This window comes from Mycteria americana, chromosome 5 (genome assembly GCF_035582795.1).
Source record: "Mycteria americana isolate JAX WOST 10 ecotype Jacksonville Zoo and Gardens chromosome 5, USCA_MyAme_1.0, whole genome shotgun sequence".
NCBI lineage: Eukaryota > Metazoa > Chordata > Aves > Ciconiiformes > Ciconiidae > Mycteria > Mycteria americana.
This window is the reverse complement of record NC_134369.1, coordinates 52,883,073-52,904,676: the sequence shown is the minus strand read 5'-3', so window position 1 is coordinate 52,904,676 and position 21,604 is coordinate 52,883,073. Positions and strand designations below refer to the sequence as shown.

Below are 21,604 nucleotides of genomic sequence, written 5' to 3'. Positions count from 1 at the left end.
CAAATACTGCTTTTGGGAACCTCATGGACTAACAGTGTTTAAAGTCTCTTTAGGAATCAAAATGTTATAACCTTGCAACCTTGCACTTTTAGATTACTATATTTATTTGGAGCATCATCAGGTATCAGCCTTAAGGCTAGAACAGTTGGAGATAAAAAGTGAGGCTCTGAAAAGTACTGTAGCTTATCATTATGAATTCAAATGGTAAATGTACCTACATTGTAATGCAGCCTATACTGTGTGTTGTCCTTTTCTAGAAACAGTAATATTAGCTACTCCACTGTTCAAGGTTTTCTCTCTCACAGGCACATTTCAGTCAAGAGTGGTTTCTTTTCAATTACGTAAGATGACGTGATGCTGTAGAGAAACTCTAACAGGATTACATTCTAATATGAGCCTGTGTGACAGTTTATCCGCCTTTAATATGGCCTGGCTCCCGTCTAGATCATACTGCTCTGATCCGTCATGACACTGCCTTTTTAAAATAAGAAAGGATGTGCAGAGCCTCCTCTGGGATGCTTGGGACCACACAGAAAAAGAGTGGTTCTCTCACTGTCTTTTCATCATTGGTGAGAGACAGTCTACACCTCCTAACAGGGCCAATGCCCTGCCCTGAGTTGTCTTTCGATTTTAAGTCCAATTGCTGATTAGGTTTTATTTGACTCCCAGGTATGACAGAAAACCCAGCTGAGGACATGCAGCCACAGGCAGCTGCAGCTCCTGGTTTGCTGGGAATCTCCTAAGGAGGGAATGTCTTATTAAATGCATTTATGCATTCACCTTATTCTAGGACTCTGCCCAGAGTACCTCTCACCTAGGTAAATGTGGCACCTGAATAAAAGATCAGTAATGATTCTAGTAAATTGGGTCAAACACACAGCACTTCTCATTACCTATTACAAGTAAAAGAGCTTTGACTGGACAGTCAATTAAGCATATGAACACTTTGGAAGCTGGCACTCTGGAGTTTATCTCCTTTTTATTGTTAGATGGATTTTGCCCTTAGAAATCTGTTAAAACTTTCCTATTGTTTTCTCCCCTTATCATGGTGAGAAAGGGAGTCCTTTTATTAATGCCAGTATCCTAATCTCCAGCTATCAGTCCTTAATAAACCAATACTATAAAATTCAGTACAGAAAATATGCATTGGTAACTACTGTTGATTGTATTAAGCAAGAGCACAAGGACAAATCTAATTAGATATTTATGACTTCAGGGTTGACTGTGGTGTGACAGAGGGAAGGAATGAGGAAGCAAAGATAAAACTGAATGCATTTAAATAAATTATTTGGGAAAAGCTTTCCCTCAGTAGTAATTTATCACTGTTTAATAATAACTCATAGTAGTGGTCATAGTTGCAGTGTTTTTCAGCAAATGCAGAAGTTGTGTCCCTGTGTTAGAAATCTCTACCCCAAAGACATTTAAAAGATTGAAGAGTTGAACAAGCTGCTTGATTTAAAAAAGAAACTCTGTGAAGGAAAAACACCCTCAACAAATTCCAGAAGGCTGGAAAGCTGAAACAGTTTGTTCTTTAGCAAATTGCCAACACTGAAGGCAGGAAGAGTAATTGAGCTTTCTCCCCATCCCTGCCATGTTGGCTTCCTAAAGCAAGCTCTCAATTTTCAATATTCTTACAAGAACTGAACTGACTCTGTGCATGAACTGATAATTTGCAGAAGCAGAATTTTGGAAGTGGAGGAGTTAAGAGCACTCAATATTCTTAGCTTTCATGATTGTAAATCTTGGGAATTGACTCATAAACTATAGATGGCAGTGACTTTGCTTATTGTGAAGCCAGAAAGTTCTAAAAACCAATCTAGGAAGCGAGGATGAGGGTAAGGGAATTTGTCGAGGTTAACTTAAAATTAAAGAAATCAACAAGCAAATGCCTCAATAATAACATATCTGCCCATCATCACCTTGGTCACTTTTGTTTCTATTTCCTTACCCTGTACACTTGATTTCTATTATTTCTCACTGTATCCTCTTTGGAGCACAAGCCATGTCTTCCAAGTGTCTAGGACATTTCCTGTCTTACTGCAGCCAGGATATTAAATCCCATTAGGATTTAAGGAATGGCATAATAAAGTTGAGAAAAGCACATTGAAATAGATAAGAACATATGCACACTTTTAGGTGGCCAAGTCTGAAAATTTGGCTTAGTGGCTTGAGTTCCTGACATCAATGGAAATGTTCCCTTTCATATCTTAAGAGGAATTTCTGATCAACGGTTTTATCTCATTGTCTTTTTTCAAACCTGCCTTATTTAAATACCCTTTTGGCATGACTAACGCTGGCTGGAGAAGAACAATTCTGGCTTTGTGTACTGGATAAAAATTTCAAATTCGCTTTTGTTCAACATCGCATCTGAACAGCTCCTTCAGATATTTTGATTAAAGGTATTTAAAGGCTGAAACATCTGGCTGCAAGTTGGTAAGGTGACGGTTTTATGAGGCTCCCCTTCACTGGTCAGAATCATCCACACAACTTCAAGCTTTAGTCACCCTGCTGTGCATAGCCATGAAATAATTTAGCTACAATAAACAAACATGCTTCAATAATTAATATATTACTGAAAATGTTACTCAATCATAAATTTGTGGCATCTATGAAAAAAACCCCAACAATGCACTAGCAGCCTGCTTATGGAACTCTTTCCTACTTCACTGACCAATATTGTCTCAGTGGATGTGTCTATGGTGTCTAAAGAAGCTCCAAAGCTGCCCTCAGGGCATCCTCCCCACCTTTCACGCTGCAGTCTTCCAAACGTGCAGTCCCAGGTGTAGCAGTCAAGGTCTCTGTGGCTGTCTGAGAACCTATTAATGTTCAGGGGAGATAAGAGAGAATCAAGGGAGGAGGTAGCATATGGAGCACCACAGCCTGCATATGAATACTTACAGCCCTACGTTATAAGCACAGGAGTTCTGTTGTGCTCCTGAAGCCAGGTTGTCTGTCTTCATTAGTCTTTGCATGTTTTATATTAAGGCTATTAATTTTTTAGAGGGAATAAGATTAACAATGCTTGGCTATTCTTTCCTTCAAGAAATCCTGAAAATAATAAAAAATAGATCCTAGGAATCCAAGTTTTTTCTCTGATATTCTAACCACTCAGTACCACTTTTCCCAGCAGTTCATCCATTTATCTGAACCTGAGTGCCATGCAACATAAATAGAAAGGCAAGCAAAACCAGAACTAAATGGTCATATCTACTCTTTTCACTACTACCAGCCAGTGACTCTCATTTAGCACAAAACCATTCGGCATAAATTTTCTTGGCTTTACTGCAGACCAAGGTCATAATCAAGTCATAATCTTACTCTACATAATTATATATATAATATGCAGTAAGTACAAGGCTATTATGTCTGGAATTGAATGACAACCAGAAAACAAATCTAATTCCATTCCTCTGAAACTAGTGCAGAGTTCCTAGTGCTTGAGAAAAATGTCCCTGTATTTCTATCATCTGCTAACAAAAATAATTATGGGATAATACCTGACAAATCCCTTTTTTCCACATAAGTAGAGTTCACATCTACACATGAATGAACAACCTGCTTTTTTTTAATTGATTAGGAGCCTAAGGTGATCGTTTACTGTATATGTTCCTCTACAAGTTACTTGGTTTTGAACTTTGTGTTGAAAATTTTAATATGAGGCTATAATCTCTGCATCAAAGGCACAGAGAAAATGACCCAAAGGAACCAAAATGCTTTTACAGGAAGCCCTTTTGCGTGCTTGCTGCTGTGGTTGCTTCATACTTATGGGTGTGTATTATGTAAGAAGAAGAGGTAAGGAGGAAGAAAAAGAGTTGAAGAGGAAGAGAAGAAACCATCCTTGGTGCCCTCTTCTGAAATGAATATTGATGTTAGGGTAATGATCTGTAGCTAGTACTGGAAGGAAACCTTAAAGTGTCACTGTACACTGTTACAGACACTATGAAGTCTATATGGACATATTTTGGCAGAGAAAGACATTATTGCCTTTTCAATATTGTTAGCAAAATGATTCAGCAAATGTACACAAATGAGCTCTTCCCTCATGTATTCTTTTCTGATCAGGACGTTTCTGGTTTTGCCTCTCCATTTGCACTTATAATTATTCTCAAAAGCTCAGATCAGGCAGCCTGCTGGAGGCAAGTGAAATGGATTTGGATCTGCCTTGGTGGAGGCAGGAGAAAGTTTAACGAGTGGTACATCTTGCAACAATGGGTGTAAAAACGTCATTCACCATCCTTCTCACCCTTGCTCTTCTCTAACCTTCTGCTCCTCCAAGCCTTTTATCTCTTTCCAGCTACGTTCCTGCAAATTATTAAGCAGACACATTTCCAAGAAGGATGCAGGCTTCAGGAAATCCCTTTTTAAAAGCCATGATATTATAATCAACAAAAGCTTTGTCTTTGGAAATTTGAGCGGTGTACAGGTTCTTGTCAGTCAACAGGAATCCGACAGAGCCGAATTCCTGACGGCCAGGAGGGGGAGCTAAGGCAGCAGGAAACTTTCCCCTGACTAAACAAATAAATTAATAAATGTGGGACTCATTTTCTTCCCACTTTGTCCGTCCCCACACACATGAATACACTTCTCCTTCCTCACAGATGTCTGGGATAGCCAGTGATTGCTGGCTTGTTTGACAGCACCTCTGTTACATGCCTGACAAACTGAGCGGTATAGCACTTTGTTTCTGGGAAAATTAATATTTCTATATTCTAATAATGAGCATTATTTCCAGCTTGAATATTATGTGCTTCATGATTCAAGACTGTTCGTTACTTGTGGGTTACTACACAGTGATATTATTGCATAGGTATGAGAAGGCATGCAAGGGGGCTGGTGGTGAAGACAGCAGTAGAAAAAGAGAAAGAGAAGTTTGTGAGTGATACAGCTCAGCTACAACAGATTTTTCTCCTTTTACAGATTAGTAGGAACCAGTGGCAGGTCAAAAGAGAGAACAAACAAGACATAAGCACTAGAGTGACCACTGTATTCCAGGAAGAAGGGCTGAAATAGCTACAAGAACAATGGCATTAATGCTTCAGGTGGAGCCATGAATTCAAGGCTGCCATTCATCCCACCCGGCACTGTGCTGTGCCACACATCCTACTCAGCTTCTCAGACTTGTCCATAAGTGGACGTTGAAGTGCCAAAGTCCAGATATAGAGAATACAGTCTTCCTAGACTGTCTTCATTCCTGCACTTAACATTTATTTATTTATGATAGAAGGCAGTTATTCTCAAAACTTGATGTTGCATAACTTCATGAAGACTCTATCACCTGTGATAATTATTAAACCTCTGAGCCCAGAAACATTTGTGTTTCCATTCTGTGACCAAAAAATTCATCTCTGCTTGTGCACACAGATGCCCTATAGGATAACACAATTTTTTGTCATAGTCAATGTATGTCAAGGAATATGACTATTTTTAGTAATAAAAAAGAGTATATCTCTTTCAATTTCAGAAATGAAAGACTATAGAACATCTAATGGAAAACATCAAAGAAAAAGCACATTTCCTACTGCAAGCTGCATTAGTGGACACTGTTGTGCTATCCATCCAAATTTATCTTTTGGTTTATTATACCACCCAGTCCAATCTGAATGACTCTCCGCATGGATGAATCCTGCACAGACCTTTGCTATTGATCGTTTCAGCTTCTGGCAGAATGAGAAAGAGAGTTCTAGAAATGGAAAACTGCCACTAAGGACTTCCCACCTGTGGAGTCCTGAATTATAATGTAGGAATTGTCAAAAACAACTATTTCAGCTAATTGTAGCTGTCAGAGTAAAAGGTAATGAGGACACACATGGCAAATTAAAAAGCAAAATCTTTAATTGCCTGCACAAGCAGGTAGAACTCTCTCATAGAACACAAGGGAGAAGGAAACGTGCAGAACTCCGGGATTTTAACTAATGTGAGCTTCTGAGTTGTGTAGGACTTCAAGGCAGCCCAAAGTCATGATAGGCGAAGCATCTGTTTATAAGGAAATATCCCTGCTTTCATTATAAAATTGCTGATTGTTGAAAATTTACTCCAGATGGTGATCATCATGGTATTTTCACTCCTGTAGGCAAAGAGGAACAGATGATCACCTCCAGGACTCATATTAAATGGAGTATTGCACCTACTAGCAAAGGGGTATTGGTTTCTTTATTAACCTTTCCCCAAAGCCTAGTCTAATTTTTCACCAGTCTAATGCTGCACTGTTCAAAACTTAACAAATTTTCAAAAAGTGAGAATGATCAGTTTAACATGGTGGTGAATTAATTCCCTAGTCTTTCATCCCCAAAGAACTGATCTCATATCTTAGGTGAAATAGTTCTGATGGATCTCATCTAGGACTCCATAAACTCAGCAATGTGGCGATGTAAAGCTGGACTGAGAAAGTTGGAAATGGCAGATGAAAAGAATCTTATATGAGGAGCTATCTGGAACATTTCAACAAAATGCATTTTCATTAAAATATATGATTTCACTGAAGCCAAAACGTTTCATGGAGATTTGTCAGTTTTGATTATGTTTTCAATAGGAAATGTGCCTGAGGTCCAATGCTTTCTGATCATTTATGACCAGAGGCAGAGAGAGAAAAAAAGATAAAGGAAGAGTAAAAAATTGACCTTTTTACCCAAAAAGGTAAGTTTTAACACAATTTCATTTCATGAAAACATTAATAAAATAGTGTTTACATACTGCATTTTAAAACTGTGAAAGCTGCTGTGGAATTATCTGCCTCTGGACAGCTGTACTTAACATGGTAAATGGAAAAGAAAGATATTCTTTGTTTGCTTTCTTGACCCTTTTCCAGAGGGCTTACAGCTTTCTGTGACAAAAAGTGGACACGTCTGTTTGAGAAAAACTAATAATACTAAACTAATTTAAAATAATTCCCCTTTTGGAACACAAATGTTCTGTACTGTGTTTAGCATAATGCATTTTGTACTAAGAAAAAATGAAGGCAACCTGCTGTTTCTTTGCAAGCAAATTGGTCCCTACCTATAAATTATTCTACACTGTGAAGCAAACAGTTTGCTTTTATCTAGAGATATGTGGGCAGCCTGGCAAAGCGTCTGTGGATAATTTGAAAAAGCTGCTTTTAGTGACCTAAGTGACTAAACATTGCTTCTGTGGAGACAACATCTTGACACATTTTAAATGTGTTGCATGGTGCTACATCATTGATGAGATTCTGCATGGTGTCACATTACCTTGTGGGGTATCATTCATTTAGGGTCTTAGGCAAATGAGTGTGGGCTGCCATGTTCTTATCTTCCCTATTTGTAGCATATGGCCCAGGGAGAAAATATGGCACTAGCTGCCCCTGAACCTCTTAGGCACCTTGGTATAAATAAAGCTGAAAGTATCATCATACGTTCATCTTTCCAACAAAGCCAGATGGAGATCTCTCCTTCCCCTTTTAATATTACTTAGCATACTGCTCCTTCACAGTGCTAAGAACTACTCCATAAACACTGTTAAGGAGCTATCAAGAAAGATTAATAAAGTTATTTGCACCCTAACTACTTCAGAAAACCTGTCATGTATGATGTAGTCACTTATGGGACCACTGAACAAAAGATGTTCCCCAGCTAGAGAACAAATCTTGCTTATGTGACACAGCCCCTCTAACAGGCAAACAGAAGGTTATCAAACAAATTTTTTAAATCACTGCCATCAGATAGCCAGTTAACAGAAAAGGGGAAAGATTAAAATGATGGATGAAGAATGTACAGCTAAGCCTCTGAAATCCCTATTCAGCTAAATAGCTGAATTATTTATTGACTGTACAATATCTCAGCATCAATAGTGCCTGACAAGGGTCTGGGGATCTGGATTTGTTATCTTTTCCCCGCCATCCAATTACTCTTTTCTGTATGCACAAGTGGAGAAAGTGCAATATTCTCACTACTCCAGGAATGGCACTAGAGCACTTCATACAGGGAACACCTTGTGCTCCCACATTTCATCACAATCAAAAATTTTATTTTACAGCAATATAAAACACTAAAGATACAGCAGTAACTATTTTATAGCAGTACAAAAACATGCAGCATGTGGTGGCATTCTTTCAAAATCCACTGTTTACCTGGACATCAGTAGAACCAGTGATTTCCCTTAGAGTACAGGGAGGAAAGAAACACCAGAGGCAGTAGGGGAGAACAGTTTACCAAGGATATGGAGCATTTATGGATATTTTTTTCCAGTTAATTTTGTTTGGTTTTGCCATTTAATTTTTGGTCATTTGTATTCAGGATTCCAGTAACTCTGTACGATAACAACTGTTTTCAGTGAGAGGGTCCTGTTGTCCCTTTTCAGTATTGATGGCCAAGCAGATATCTTAAGAATGTACACATCTGAGGAATAAAAGGATTGAGGAAAATATGATAGGTGGTGGGATTAAAGAATTTGTTTGGTGCAATGGGGATGTGAATCCTCAAGTCCTGATTCTGACAGATAGCAAACTTTTTTGGCCCGTTGCTCTGGTTTGGTTCTCCTTTGCTAAAAGGGTATAATACTACCTTTCCCCAGCAGTCATTCAGATTTCCCATTTAACTTCAAAGTTCTTTGAGAAAGGAAGGCTGCATGGGACTGCACAGAGCTTAACATAGGGCAGATTCAGTTTTAGGTACAAGTAGAAATAAGAACAAGCTAGAAATAGTAAATAGACCTTTCTAACCCAATGATTCTCAGCCATGGAATTAAAACCACGAGAAGATCATGAGAGGGATCTTAAGGGATCACAAAGTAATAAACAAAGGAGTGTCAGCCAGCAAGAGCACTGCTCCTGCAGGATGAAGGAGTACAGATTACATGTTTAAACACTGGCTGCAACAGTTTATATGAACCAAGGAACTACTAACTGCCTTTAATTTCTGGCAGCAGCTCAGTTCCCTGGGGAAGAAAAGACAGAGCAGAAAAAGAAATGGTGTTTACATCTGCAGCTATGATTGAAGTCACTTCTTAGTCTTCCTCCTGCTCTACTCTTTCCTTGTAGGAGCAGAGATGCTGCCAACACAAGGGGTGCACAAAGACAAAGCAGAGCCAAATGGACATCATATTTCCAGAAGCTGGAAATGTGCTGCTCCAGCCAATTTTTCTTCTGCCCCATGCTGATGGCTGTGGGACAGAATATTCTGTCTGAATATTTTCACATGCTATACAGCATCGCAAGTCTTCTGACTATGAACAGAGGAAAGATGATACAGTAATGGCAGTAAGTCTAATTTTCTCCACAATGTACAGAGTGACTGGAAAGAGCCTGCCATCTATGTGTGTTTATGAAGAAGCAGTTCACAGCAGGTTAAACCCCTGGTATTCTGTCCTAAAGTTTCTGTCATTATATTTTCTCAATAACTGCTCTAAAACTTTTTTTAAAGAGCTCTCCTAAGCTTATTTCACTTAGGAAGTTCAAAGCCTTCATGTTGAATGAATCCTGACAAAGATAGAAGAGAGCACAGAAAGCAATTCAGCTTTGTTTTTCCACTGCTCCCCTTTGCCTTTGAGGTCTGTGTGTGGTTGCATCAGTGAGATCAAAATTGCCAGCAGGCCCACAAACGACACCTACAAGCAGTAGAGTAAAAAACATAGTCCTCTACCATTAATGCTTCACAGTGGGTGATCTTTAGCCCTGTGCAGACAGCCAACAAGAGATTTGCGCACCACTTAAACTCTCCTAATAGCTTTTAAGTGGGTCCTAAGAGGTGCAGAAGCCCGGAGTTGGCCTTCAGCCCAAAAACAAATTCCATCTGACATGTGTCAAAGCATTTCAGGCAACAGACTCCTTATCAATATGTGTCCTTGTGCTACTTTTCAGCACAGTCATTATTGCAAGGAATCACAGCAGTATTCTTATCAGCATTTTGTGCTTATACAAAACTAGACATCTCAAATGAGTTCAGGAAGGCAGAGAGGCAGTGCACAATAAAACCTGAGAGAGGGCCAGAGGGAGAAATATTTTTAAAAAAGAATGAGATAGAGTTTTAAGCTATTCTACAGGCAGCAAAATATGCCTGCTCAAAAATGCAATTATTGTTTTCTTCTGTTTGCAGAGCACTCTATCTATTCAGGTCACTGCATGAATCAAATAAGAAGACACCCTCTTATGTTTTCTATGTAGACCTCTGGGTACTCTAAATGGACCTCATATGAAGATCTGCTAGGGGATTTGGGGGTTTGCTGATGGGTTTTTCACTTGGACTAAAAACTGAGGTAGGCCCCTAATACAAATATCTTTGTAAGCACGGGAAATCTTGGATCTTGACGTATGTCTACACCAAAATTTTAGATACTGGAGGCACAGATTCTTTACTTATACTTTTGCTAATAAGGCATATATTTGTTGTAACCCACTGATGTAGGGTATAAAGCCAATGTTAACTTTACATCCAATCTATGGTATTTTCAGCAATTTTACCTCTGCTAGTCTATTCTGACCTCTACACAAACCTTTTGTATAGGGGGCTATAAGATAAGGGAACTAAAAAGCAAATCAGCTTTGATGTCCAGGGAAATATTCCTATTGCATACACACATAACAGCAGGCATAGGCTTGCACCTTCCTGTTTCATTTCATATTGGATACATACATGCAGATGTGGAAGGATACCTATGGAGCAGATGAGAAAAAAAAACCAAAATCCTCTGCTTTATGGACAGATGAATGGCAGCAGCATGGAAAAATGATTCTGAGAATTGGAGTAGCTGCAGATGTTGTTTTGGTTACACAAAGGAAATTTTCTTATAGCACAAAGCCCTCTTTACTCCACCTCTGTCTTCGGGCTGCTGAGTCTGTGTTGTGTTACTCAGGGCATACAGACTAGACAACAGAAGTGGCACTGAGGATTAGAATAAATATGAAAGGGGGAAGTCACCTGAACCTTCACACACACACACACACACGCACGCACGCATACCTTCAGTTTGGATTTGGTAGGAATTTATCAGACATTTCACTCCAGATCTATCTAGGCCTCTCTGACCCATTATAGTAAATAGTTGACCTTAATTCAAAAAGTGATGTGAAATAGTAAAGGACAAAAACTGAAACAGTTGCAGCTATTCCAGAGGATAACAGACTTACTGACTCCTAAAAGCTTAAATGAGCTCAGCCCACAGCAGTGGAGTTTGTTTACTGTATAATATTATTTTAGAAATCCTTTCCTTGCTAGTTCAATCAAAATGAACTGCATTTTCTAATACCATACATCCTGAGAGATACTGCCACATGCTCTATCCAAACACAGGCTTAAACTAACCTACCCTGGCAGCAATTATCTTCAAGGCTTTTGAGCCTCTTGGGAGATATTGCCCTCCTCTGTTCCAGTGAAGCAGAAAACCATCTTGTATTCAAGAGAAAAAAAAAATGTTTCCACATTCACTGAAAATATTTTAAGCATTAACCCTCCCCCCCAAAAAAAAGTTACTCAAATCTTCTGTGTAGGGTTTATATGAAGGAGGAAGGCTTGCCAAAGCAATAGTGTTCATTATTATTACTAATAACCAACTATTTTTGAAGCACAGATAAGGACTGACTAAGCATTGAATGTTTAAACACATTCACTGTTCTGGTCACTTTCTGAATTCACTTCCCACAAATCATTGGGCTACACTATAATGAAAAAAAATTTAAGGTGATTTGCATAGGTACCTGTAGCAAATTAACTGTAAATTCATAGGCACCAGTCTTCGCCTGGGAAGCTCCTGACTCCCGCTGCCTGACAACAAGCACTGAATTAGGAAAATTCCTGTATGAAAATCATATTTTTAATACCAAGAGCCACTGAGATTCATTAAAATTATTAAGAATCTGTTTAAAACAGATAATACAAAGTATTCCTTTACACAGCAGATAGTGAAGTGAAATTTGCTGCCATGGGTGTCTGTGGAGCAGACAGTTTTGGCAGGTTCAAAAAAGGATTCCACAATTTCATGGTCTTTAAACAGGTTCCCTTAAAGAGAAGAGGAAGGCATGCACCCTTTAATATGCCTAGTTCCACCGTTTCGGGCACTGCTGGGGGCATGCAGGGGGAAAATGGATGGCAAAAAGCAACTCCAACAATTTCTTGTCTTTGTTGGGGACATAACACTAAGCTAGATGGACTGCTGGCCTGTCTCAGTTGGGAGTTTCTTATGTTTTAGTGAGTCATACTTTATGGTCAGAACTAGGGACTGAGCACAACAGCAGCAAAGTAGCATGCATGGACCTGTCCATTACACTTGCGGAGTATTTGAGTCAGAAATTAAATATGGTGTCATCCTGTAATGTATCTGATCACTTAAAAGTCATCAACACAGCTCAAATTCTGCATTTTGAAAGTCTGGATAGCTGCTAATGTCCATAAATATAATATTAAACCTAAACTGACCAAATAATGCAATCTCAAGCAATTGTTATTTACTCCTGAGCATTCCAGATGCAACAAAAAAGGAAAAGGGAGTCTTCACTGCTCTATTCTGCTTTTGAGACCATGAATTTTTAAAGTGAGAACAAAAATAAAATGGTAAAATGATGATGCAAAAATGTGCTTCCAGGGCTACAGTGGGTTCTAGTTCCCTAAATAGCAATGTCCTGCTTTAGCTTTAGAGGACTGGAAACTTTATAGAGTGAAGTAGTGACCACAGAAGGAACTGAAACATATCATCATGTTTTGGACTCTTCTCTTCCATGACCCTTAAACCTTTCCTGTAGAGAAAAACCCAAGCCACAATGTCTGTATATAGAATTGCACTGCCTTGAAGCTCAGACTGTTTTGAATCTAGGGTTTCAGTTTGAACACATATGTAATTTTTATTTCGCTAAGTTTTGCAGAAACATCATGAAATTATTTTTTCAATTCCACTTGTATTCTTTGTATGAAATAGATGGGATCTTTCTTCTCAGTTTCCTGACAAAACTTTGGTGAAAGAGGTCATTAGACCAGCCACTATATAAAGTTTAAATAAAGTGTGTGAACTTGCTAGGTTATGCCTTTTCCTTTTTGACTGCTGGGAAGATTGTCAAACAGAGTCCTTTGTAAGAAGGACTGGCTCACAAGCTGACTTCACCTCCTTTGAGATAAGATATTTTGAAAGAGCCTCATCTTTCACTAACCTATAGAATCCATAACTTTGGTTGTGCTTCAATATAAAGAGATTTTAGCAAAAATGTTAGTTCTTTCTGTAAAGAGAGTTTAGCAAAAATGTTAGCTCTTTTTAAATTTGATACTTTTGACAAATAAAATTTCAGAATAAATATACTGATAAAAAGAAACAAAAGCAGAGGATATCCAAACATTTGCTTCTTCTGATCCTGCACTGAATTTCATCCCATCACCACCAGTAATACCTCAGCACCCATACTGATCAATCCCTCTCCCCTTTTGGTGGATGAACACTTTGAAAACTTCCACTCCTCTCTGCCATTATTACCTAAATAATAACAATCACATTTTTAAAAGTCTTTTTTTCTAATCTATCATTATTTTTCTGCTGTTTGAGTGTGCTAAAGTAAATAAAATAATTCCAGAGATGGTCTCCTGACAGCTATGGTACTGGCAGTCAGTAAATTCTTGGTAACAGCAAACAAGGCTTGCTTATTTTCTCCATCTCTGAAAAATGCAGTTACAAATTTGTAATCACAAATGAAAATTTCCTTTCCATGCTGTATTTGCAGTCTCTCTCTGAGAGTCAGCTCAGCTTTTGCATCAACTGCTGCAGGACATAGTGAACATGATCTTACAGTGTTAACACAGCTACGAAGGTTCAAACACTGCTTTATTGCTAAAGGATAATTATATCCCGTGATCTGTTCGGCACAGTCACACTTGTCATTGTATACATCATTATTCACCTTCTGATTGCCCTTTCTAATCCAGACTAGGTCAGTAGTGTCCAGCCATCAGTCTTTAGAATGGGTGATGAGTATGGTGAAAAATGAGGTGGCAACTTAAGGCTATTCCTTAGGAGAAGTAGAGTCTGAAACGGTGTGAAGAGGAGGAAGTTGCATGTAAGACAGTTTTATTTCTCTTTCCTGACTCCAGCACCAAACCTTTGATTAATTACTGAGCCAGGAGCAGTCAGGCATACCTCTAAAAGGGGTGCTTAGAGAGACTAGTGTCACTCCACTGATAGAAAAACTCTGCTCTTCAGGCTCTCTTCTTTCAGGCTGTCTTTGTAGACACTTTTTTCTCTGACAAACTCTTTGGGTGAAAACCACCTTACTGTTGGAAGCAGTAGATGAAGACAGGATTGAAAATGAGACCATCCTCCTAATGTATGTAAAATAACCGAGTAAAATAACTCTACACCCAGAGAAGCTCTAAATGGTGGTGTTTAACTGCTGAAATAATTTCTTTTTCTAAGAAATGCTGTGGTGGCCTGGACAGCCATTAGCATTCACATTTGCAAACAATATTCACATCCCTATAATCACAAAGTCTTGCATCTTAGGGAAGAAAGGCCCAAGTTCTTCCAGACCCACAGGTTCCAGGAGAAGGAGCCATAAAAGAAACACCAAGTATCTTAAGATTCACAATAAAATCAGAACTGGCAAGGTCACAAGTCAGAACCTATAATCAGGCATAAAACCAGTGGATGTGTTTCTTACACTCAATGTGAGCATTAAGTAAATATGACCAATTAATCCAGTTATCCTACCTGGCTTCCCACTTGAGTATTTATGATAAAATCTATCTCTCCTGAGCATAATAGAAGGTAAAATGAAGCCAAAAACCTAAAAACAGCATTCTCCATCAAGCTGCGTGTGTAGGCTGTCCCAGATATCTCTCTACAAAAGTGATGAAAATAAACAAAATAAAGTGTCCTCTTCTGGCTTGTGTTCAACAGGCAAAGAAACAGGGTTCATGGCAGTACCACAGGCTTCACTGAGCCAGTGTCATGGCAGAAAGAAGGGAAGTTTTCCTTTTCTGATACATTTTTTTAAAACTTGTCAGGTTTTAGTTTTCCATCCTCAAAATAAGGAGTCAAAAGATCAGGCCTCATATGTTTATGTGCTGGCTTTGTGAAGGTATTTTTTGGCAGTATAAGATACAGTTAATTATATTCACCCCAGCGCTCATTTACACGTCATTTTGGGATTTGAGAGCTCTGCCCTGGAACGGCAACGCCGACCGTGTTTCTGACCAGATGGCTGCCAGCAGGAGACGGGCTAATTCCCTGGTTTGTTTGTGTGTTATGGGAACGCAGGACTGGGACTGACCTCCTGGGTCACGGAGTCCAGACCCCTGCTATCGCAGGCGGCCCTGTCACTGAAAGGTAATACGTTAGCTAGGAGCTGATGTATGGTTTGTTCTTCCTGCTGTGAATCCTTTCGTGGCCCTTCCCGTTTTCTCCGGGGAGATAAGGCCTTGTGCTTCAGCTGCTTTTGTTCCCAGGGTTAGCTAACGATCCCTTGCAAAATCATGGCATGACAAGCATTATTAGCCTCCTCCTGGAATTCAAAAAGCATTTTTATTTTCCAGTTTAGATTGAGAAACTGAGACATCGCGGCTGTGTATTTAGGGTTCAGCTGTGGACTGCATACAGCGTTGTGGCATAATATAGGAACTACGGGAAACCTTTAGTCTCCTCAGAGGAAACTGCTCTGGCACAGCCAATATCAAAAGCTGCTCAGACTTTTCCAAGAAATGCAGGATAGGACCCAGTATATGGGATACAAGAGAGTAACGCCAAGGGCTTTAGGAAGGCTTACGTAAGTGTGCTACATCGGGAGGTTATCCTGAGCTTCCTTCAGGCGGCCTTCTTGCACCCTTGGAGCAGCCCAGAATGAGGACAATTCAAAGTGTGTCTTAAGTCTCCCTTGGCCTTTGGGATTGGTGTTGCAACTCTAAAAAAGGCAATGCTAGATCTTCCTCAGAGTTAAATAAAGTTGCTTAAGGGTTGCAAAGTGAGACGAGAGCACAAGTAAAATTAAAAGTTACAAGTTCCTGTCTCCTAGTCTGCATTCAATCAATGAAACCACATGTTCTCTCTGCTTAGACATCCAGCTTTGAAGACGTGGCCCTTAATGGCCTGAGGTTTGCCTGTTCCAGCTTCATTATTTTGGTTTGGGTTTTTCCCTTCAGCCTTTACTACCAACCTCAGACAGAGTCATTCAATGCAAGTATAGGGAAGAAGACTGGTGTCACAGTGGGGAACTCAATTTAATGAAAACACTTGCAGAAATTCTTTTGTTTATTGAAAGCATGTAAATGGACAGTATGATTTACAAGGTCAAAAGGAAACAAGTACACAGCTTCCCCTGATGCCGTGGTTAAGACAGCTTGGAAACTATTGCGCTGTGTGACAGAACAGCACAAACACACACTGCCAAAAGCCACAGCAACTATTCAAATCCATCTTTGTTTTAAGTACCAACTATTAAAGTGACCACGCTGGTTTTACCTTGTCTCTCTGACAGTCAGTGACAAAAGTCCTTTTAAATGCTGAAAAGTTGCAAGTCTGCCTTTTCTGAATTGCAGAGGGAATTTGTCTTTGTGGTTTTTGAATGGTACTGTGGAGCCAAAGCCAAAAAGAATAGCTGCGCATACTGTGTCAACTACGCACAGTAGAAAGCAAATATAAACCTGGAACATGGAGATCCACATGAATTAAAGTGCCTAGATTCTATGGCATGCAGGTTTTAATGTAGCCTGAATGAGACATGGTAGAACTCATGGCAGTTATTTTACTTCATGAGCAAAAAGTATACCTCATGTTGGCAACGCCAGGATACTCCATGTAGGCGGACTACCCCAATCTCTTGATTCAACAGTATCATGCAGACAACTTTATTAAATTTAATAAATAAAGTAAATAATCTTTATTTACTTTATTTATTAAAATTAAATAATTAAATAGTCTTTGTGTGTTTCAACACTTTTTGCACTTCTATTGACATAGAATTGAATGGGCCATCTTAGTCTTCAAACTGAGACAAAAAATTGCAATAGCTAACTGAAAATATCACCTCTTATTCTGTCCTGGAGTGCTCTTGATTCAAATATAATGATTTTCTAAAATACATTAATTATTTGGAATTATACAATAAGATATTCTGCAAATTACAGCAATGAGATGGCTTATTATTGAAAGTGTCCTTATTATTTGCAGTTGATCACATTAGTCATATGGAGAGCTTCTGTTTTCCTGTTCAATGCTCATAATTCCTATGACTGATTTTCTGGTGGAAATGTTCATAGAAAGATGTGTAAGACGAACTCAACACAACAGCTTACAATTCACTTTTCAAAGCCTTCTCAAAACTCACGCAAATGTGCCCAAACACCAAGAAAAAAGGAATGCAAATAACTGGAATAAAAGAATGCAAAACCTCTCGTTTTCAGGCATTTCTCTTTCCAGGGCCAAATACTCTGTTGATGAAAACAAGCCATTTTATTGTGCTTGTCCAGCAGAGAACATACTGTACAATATTTTGACATTTCAAACCAAAGTCTGACTAAGGGATTACACAGACATTTTAAGAAACGAGTAAAAAGGAGCTGTATAATTCTTAGCACCTTACAAAGTTTTTTTTAGGTTCAGTTCTAAACTTATCTAAGATTTGTGGAGAAATATTTATTTTTTAAAACTGATGCCACAATCTGGTAATGAAATTTGAGAATGTGAATACTCTTCCTCTCTTAAAAAACAAATTAAAAAAGCCCACATTGTGACCTTCTTTCCAATGTTGTATGCTAATATGTTAGAATAACATCTAGACCTGTATGCTTTCTCAACAGAATTAGTATTGGTATTGTTAGTAGAGTAAAAAACAGGTTTTACTGTGAATGATAGTTATTTTATAGCTTAATTTTAAATACTCAAATTCTATAATACCTTAATTCTCATATTGATATTTTTGACAAGGAAATAGGTTTATTTGCACTAGGCTGCAAGACTGTGTTCTTTATTTCAAGAGAAGCCAGAAATTATTAAAATTGGTAAAAGAAGGTGGCCTATAATAAAATTACAATTTTGAGAAACTAGTACAAAATCATAGTCACAGATTCCTTTCCCATGTATGAAGCTTCATGGCTCTGATTCTCTTCTACTGCCTTTGAAGTCAATGGAAAATTTCCCATTAGTTTCAGTTGGCCCTTTGTTTTATTTTCAGAAGTATTTTTTCAAGTTTCCCATTTCCAAGTTCCCATGATTTAACCTTGGGTGTGATCTTGAAAGAATTTTTATGCACATGAGTAGACAGAGTTACTGAAGTCAATGAGTCTGGAGGGCTGAACCCAACATCACCACTTACAGTGCTATATTCTATTTGCACAGAATGCCAATCACATCACTTGATTTCTCCATCCCACTTTAATTCAAGATATACAGCTCTGCAACATATGCAATAGTTATATTGCTAACAATGGCAGCTCACTAGAAAAACACAGTTAATACTTTGTGGAATGACAAGGACATAAAACTGCAAGAGAGTGCTTTCAGTACATTAGGAAAAAAAGCAAAAAGGCAATTTTCTCCAAGTTTCTTGGGACTGTTCTGAATGACATTAAGTGTAACAGGCTTGAGAGCAATATTTTGAAGAAAGTATCTGAACCTTTGTTTTACATAAAGTCAGTTGATTCAGGCATGCAATTATTGCTGCATCAAGGGATTTTTTAAAGACCTGAATAACAAACAAGATAATGGGCTCCATCACTTTCATAGGATATTTAAGTGGCTAATTCACTTTTCAAAATGAAAATTTATCCCAAAGTTTCATCTAGTGATGCAATGCACCATCATGCACTGTGTAAAATCTAGCAGCCATGGTCTGATTTAATTTGAAGTAAAGATAAAAACACCACTACATGTTACAGTAGCTTTGCTAATGATTGTCAGCCAAAACTTTAACTTATTCCAGGCGTTGCTCTTTTTATTTTATCCTCACAAGTTTCTACAAAATCAATGCTATTTTATTTGCTGTCAGTTAAATTTTCTAAAGTGCTTTTTCTTTCTCTTCTCCCCCCCCACCCCCTTCCCCCCGTATTAACGAAGTTATCATTGGTACCAATGAGATGCCAAGGAAGAACCCAACCGGAACCAGGTACCAGATATTCTTTCCTCTGTTTTGTAAAAATAGGCTAAGTTCACACACACACACACATACACACACATACACACACATACACGCAGACACAGACACAGACACACACATCTGTATTTCCACCATTTCTTTCCCTTTTTCTCTTCTGGGCATTTGTTCTACATTCTTTCTCCTTCATCTCCCCACTTCCCAAGGTGAAGCACAGTTCACTCCAGGAGGTTTCTGTGGATTTCAGCAAGGGTGGACTGGCTTCTGACTGCTGTTCTCTCCCTCCCGTGACTTACATGAATTAAATGGTATCTGGATTTTTGAAAGGACTGTATTTGGTTGGAAACTGAATACTTATTGGGTTGTTAATTGTTCAAAACAGAATTTCTAAGGGTTTTTTTTCTCCCTCTTATATATCAAAGTAATTGAGTCTCCAGCAGCTCCAACTAAGTTCTCCTTAGATTTGTGAACTGAACTTTTTGTTTCCTTTAGTGTGCTGATATTTTTCAAAAATGGCATGAATTAAAAGAGCATAGAAAATAAATCCATTTTTCTTGCAAGAGGTCTTCTGTGCTAAATAAATGGATTTAAGGATGTCCAGGCTCTGCCCATAGGAGATAATAACAACATTTAGCACTTACAGTAAATGTACTTTTCTGCTAAATGACTCTTCATCTCTCAAGTATAGTAGAAACATTAAGTGATGAAGCTCCAGTCCAATAGAAAAACAGCAAATGGATAATTAAGAAAACAATGAACATTTGAAAACCTATAAAAACCCAGACATGCAGCTAGGCCAGTTCATTAAGTTCAGTCTAACTTGATTTCAGCTGTAACTATAATAATAACTAGCAGACACCCCCCTGCTGAGAGCCGAATGTGAAAAGAATCTCTTGACCTACTGATTTTAATAAAACACTTGTTTCAAATGCTTCTTTTTAATTAAATGTCTGGGTTTGGGGATGCTAGGTACCAAAGAAGGAGTACTGGATACACAGGAAGTAGGCACTACATAACTGAATATATTTGCTTATAATAAGTTGAACAAAGAAATTATGAAAATTACTATTAAACATTGTTAAGTGATAATTTATTGGGAAAAGATTGCAGAAGGGGAGTTCAGGAATCAGGAATAAAAATGTGGTCACAGACTCAAAAAGTACAGAAAGAGCACATCATGAAACATCTCCTATGGTTAAAAGTAAAATATCTACAAGTAGACTTCCCCACACAACCATAATTGGGACCAATGCAAAAATATGTAAAACACAGAAAATGAATTCTACATCAATAAGGCCTCTAACCAGAATAGACAAATTCTGGATATAAACAGCATAAATTTGTGGCAAGAGTCCTGAATTAGCTAGTACGTTACTACCTCCAGGGGTTCAAAGAGATTAAATAAATTTCTTGATTGCACCATATTTGTTTCAGGGCTTTGATGGTCTCATATGGGAGAGGAAAAGATATTTGTCCACCTGCCTTATGAATAATTTAGGTTTCAGACATTTTCCTCTATTGGCTGCTGGACCACCCCTGCAAAGGGGAGAGGGAGCAGAAGCACCTGGCCCTCTTTTCCCTAGCACTGTTCTCCTGTGTTCCTAGCAGCAGCACAGTCTCTCAAGTGCACACATGGTATAGCTGAAAAAACATGCATCGAGTTAAATCGATTGTCAGGTTTGGGTTTAAAAGCAAATGTTTTCTCGCTCCAAATTGCTTTTGGAGAGGGCATTATTCGTTGTCCTATCTAGTATGGGTAGTATTCCACTTCCTATGCTCACATGGGGGCTTACATGGGGAGTTCTCTTTAATAAATTCAAAAGTAAGAGGTTGCTCCTACTTGTGAATCCTATGTTATTCTTACAGCCAGAATTGTTTTGACTTTTCTTCTTAAACTGGGCTTTCAAATGTATTTTCTGGCCTGTAGCTTATGATAGTAGACAAAGCAAATGATGTGAATGATTGCAAGGCTCCTTCCAATATTTTTCTACCAATACTGAGGATACTGGTGCAGAATCAGTATTCTCCTCACATCTCCACTGAACATATCAGGCATACAATGCTGCCACAAAGGGTTTGCAAATCCTAGGTTCTCAGATGATCTCCGCTCAGATGATCTCTGCTCTACAATAAGGCCTGCTCTGTTGCTTTAAGGTAGCTCTGGTACTTGCAAAATTTAGAGGCACTTTAGATTGCTCTAAACCCTTCTGGCTGGTAGTAGCCTCTGCACAGCCATTTGCCATCTGAGAGCAATTGTAAGCAGATGCCAAGCGGTTGCCTCTGGTAAACGGTTGGCTCTGGCCCATCTGACCCCCAGGGTAATCCATTTTTTGTGGCCACTCTAGTGATGGAATTGTCAACTGGGAATAAGCAGTACTACTTATTCTTCTACTTTGTTCTGCCAGAGCAAAGCTGGATTGCAAGACAAGTTCTGAACATTTCTCTATAAGGTAAGCAATGTATACCTCAAAAATTATTGAAGTATTTAGTGTTTTACATATGAAAAACTGCTCAAAGTATGCTACATAGGTGTCTAGAAATTAATCTTGATGACAATGCAGACTGTTTCCCTACAGAGAATGAAGAGGGAGCTTTCTT

At 38.6% G+C, this 21,604-nt stretch overlaps 1 protein-coding gene across 9 annotated transcripts in view; it reads right to left on the bottom strand.

The window, feature by feature from the left end:
• The window catches only part of FLRT2 (fibronectin leucine rich transmembrane protein 2), a 67,528-nt gene that overhangs the window by 11,386 nt on the left and 34,538 nt on the right, over positions 1 to 21,604 (bottom strand). For 4 of the 9 annotated variants that reach the window (XM_075503384.1, XM_075503380.1, XM_075503382.1 and 1 more), the window contains exon 2: positions 2,745 to 2,816. The exons of 4 other annotated variants lie outside the window; for them this stretch is intronic. The gene's annotated coding sequence lies outside the window, so the exon portion shown is untranslated. Of the gene's footprint in view, positions 1 to 2,671; positions 2,817 to 21,604 lie in introns of all 9 variants that reach the window. One more of the 9 variants, XM_075503381.1, reaches the window with a different exon arrangement.